The sequence below is a fragment of the Pongo abelii genome, chromosome 11 (assembly GCF_028885655.2).
Source record: "Pongo abelii isolate AG06213 chromosome 11, NHGRI_mPonAbe1-v2.0_pri, whole genome shotgun sequence".
In the NCBI taxonomy this organism is placed as follows: Eukaryota; Metazoa; Chordata; class Mammalia; order Primates; family Hominidae; genus Pongo; species Pongo abelii.
Genome location: NC_071996.2, coordinates 14,753,666 through 14,757,057, shown reverse-complemented (window position 1 = coordinate 14,757,057; position 3,392 = coordinate 14,753,666).

Below are 3,392 nucleotides of genomic sequence, written 5' to 3'. Positions count from 1 at the left end.
AATAGCCTCTTGCAGATTCTACAAAAAGAGTGTTTCAAAAGTGTTCTATCATAAGGAAGGTTCAACTCCATGAGTTGAATGAAGGCATCGTGAAGAACTTTCTGAGAATGCTTCTCTGTAGTTTTTAGGTGAAGATATTCCATATCCCAGCACAGGCCTCGAAGTTCTCCAAATAACCACTTGCAGATTTTAGCAAAAGTGTGTTTCAAAACTGCTCTTTCTATAGGTAAGTTCAAGTCTGTGAGTTGAATGCACTCAAATCAAAGAAGTTTCTGAGAATGCTTCTGTTCAGTTTTTATGTAAAGATATTTCCTTTTCCAGCATAGGCCTCAAACTGCTCCAAATATCCACTTGCAGATTCTACAAAAAGAGTGTTTCCAAACTTCTCTATCGAGTGGTAGGCTCAACTCTGTGAGTTGAATGAACTCATCACAAAGAAGTTTCTGAGAATCCTTCTCTGTAGTTTTTATGTGAAGATATTTCCTTTTCCAACATAGGCCTCAAGGTGCTCCGAATAAACACTTGCAGATTCTACAAACGTAATATTTCAAAACTGTTCTATCCAAAGGAACGTTCAAGTCTGTGAGTTGAATGCACTCATTGCAAAGAAGTTTCTCAGAATGCTTCTGTGTAGTTTTTAGGTGAAAAGATTTCATGTCGCAGCATAGGCCTCAAAGCGCTCCAAATATGCACTTGAAGATCCTATAAGAAGAGTGTCTCCAAACTGCTCTTTCCAAAGGAAGCTTCATGTCTGTGAGTTGAATGCACTCATCACAAAGAAGTTTCTGAGAAGGCTTCCGTCTAGTTTTTATATGAAGATATTTCCTTTTCCAACATAGGCCTCAAAGCGCTCCAGAATAAACACATGCAGATTCTACAAAAGGAGTGTTTCAAAACTGTTCTATCAAAGGGAACGTTCAAGTCTGTGAGTTGAATGCACTCATCACACAGAAGTTTCTCAGAATGCTTCTGTGTAGTTTTTAGGTGAAGAGATTTCATTTCCCAGCATAGGCCTCAAAGCGCTCCAAATATCCCCTTGAAGATTCTATAAGAAGAGTGTCTCCAAACTGCTCTTTCCAAAGGAAGCTTCAAGTCTGTGAGTTGAATGCACTCATCAAAAAGAAGTTTCTGAGAAGTCTTCCGTCTAGTTTTTATATGAAGATATTTCCTTTTCCAACGTAGGCCTCAAAGCGCTCCAAATAAACACATGTAGATTCTACAAAAGGAGTGTTTCAAAACTGTTCTATGAAAGGGAACGTTCAAGTCTGTGAGTTGAATGCACTCATCACACAGAAGTTTCTCAGAATGCTTCTGTCTAGTTTTTAGGTGAAGAGATTTCATTTCCCAGCATAGGCCTCAAAGCGCTCCAAATATCCCCTTGCAGATTCTACGAAAAGAGTGTTTCAAAGCTGCTCTTTCAAAAGCAAGGTTCAAGTCTGTGTGATGAATGCACTCTTCAGAAAGAAGTTTCTGAGAATGCTTCTGTCTGGTTCTTATGTGAAGATATTTCCTTTTCCAACATAGGCCTCAAAGCGCTCCAAATAAACACTTGCAGATTCTACAAAAGGAGTGTTTCAAAACTGCTCTTTCGAGAGGAACGTTCAAGTCTGTGAGTTGAATGCACTCATCACACAGAAGTTTCTGAGAATGCTTCCGTCTAGTTGTTATGTGAAGATATTTCCTTTTCCAGCATAGGCCTCAAAACGCTCCAAATAGCCTCTTGCAGATTCTACAAAAAGAGTGTTTCAAAAGTGTTCTATCATAAGGAGGGTTCAACTCCGTGAGTTGAATGAAATCATCATGAAGAATTTTCTGAGAATGCTTCTCTGTAGCTTTTAGGTGAAGGTATTCCATATCCCAGCACAGGCCTCGAAGTGCCCCAAATAACCACTTGCAGATTTTACCAAAAGAGTGTTTTAAAACTGCTCTTTCTATAGGTAAGTTCAAGTCTGTGAGTTGAATGCACTCAACATAAAGAAGTTTCTGAGAATGCTTCTGTTCAGTTTTTATGTGAAGATATTTCCTTTTCCAGCATAGGCCTCAAACGGCTCCAAATATCCACTTGCAGATTCTACAAAAAGAGTGTTTCCAAACTTCTCTATCAATTGGAAGCTTCAACACTGTGAGTAGAATGCACTCATCACAAAGAAGTTTCTGAGAATGCTTCTCTGTAGTTTTTATGTGAAGATATTTCCTTTTCCGACTTAGGCCTCAAGGTGCACCGAATAAACATTTGCGGATTCTACAAACTTAGTGTTTCCGAACTGTTCTATCAAAAGCAACGTTCAAGTGTGTGAGTTGAATGCACTCATCAAAAAGAAGTTTCTCAGAATGCTTCAGTCTAGTTTTCAGGTGAAGATATTCCATTTCCAGGCATGGGCCTCAAAACACTCCAAATATCCACGTGCAGATTCTACAAAAAGAGTGTTTCAAAACTGCTCTTTCAAAAGAAAGCTTCAAGTCTGTGAGTTGAGTGCACTCAACACAAAGAAGTTTCTGAGAATGCTTCTGTCTAGATTTCAGGTGAAGATACTTCATTTCCCAGCATAGGCCTCACATCGCACCAAATATCCACGTGCAGATTCTACAAAAAGAGTGTTTCAAAACTGCTCTTTCAAAAGAAAGCTGCAAGTCTGTGAGTTGAATGCACTCAACACAAAGAAGTTTCTCAGAATGCTTCTGTCTAGTTTTTATGTGAAGATATTTCCTTTTCCAGCAGAGGCCTCAAAGCGCTCGAAATATCCACGTGCAGATTCTACAAAAAGAGTGTGTGAAAACTGTTCTCTCAAAAGGAACGTTCAAGTCCTTCAGTTGAATGCACTCATCACAAAGAAGTTTCTGAGAATGCTTCTGTCTAGTTTTAAGTTGAAGATATTTCCTTTTCCAACATAGGCCTCAAAGCGCTCCAAATATCCAGTTGCAGATTCTACAAAAAGAGTGTTTCCAAACTTCTCTCTCAATTGGTAGGTTCAATTCTGTGAGTTGAATGCACTCATCACAAAGAAGTTTCCGAGAATGCTTCTGTCTAGTTTTTATGTGAAGATATTTCCTTTTCCAACGTAGGCCTCAAAGCGCTCCAAATAAACATTTGCAGATTGTCCAAAAGGAGTGTTTCAAAACTGTTCTATCAAAAGAAACGTTCAAGCCTTCGATTTGAATGCACTCATCACAAAGAGGTTCCTGAGAATGCTCCTGTCCAGTTTTGAAGTGAAGATATTTCCTTTTCCTTGCATACGCTGCAAATCGCTGGAAATATCCAATGGAGGATTGCACAAAAAGAGTGCTTCCAAACTGCTCTATCAAAAGACAGGTTCAACTCTGTGAGTTGAATGCACGAATTGAGAAGAACTTTCTGAGAATGCTTCTGTCTAGTTTTTAGGAGAAGTTATTCC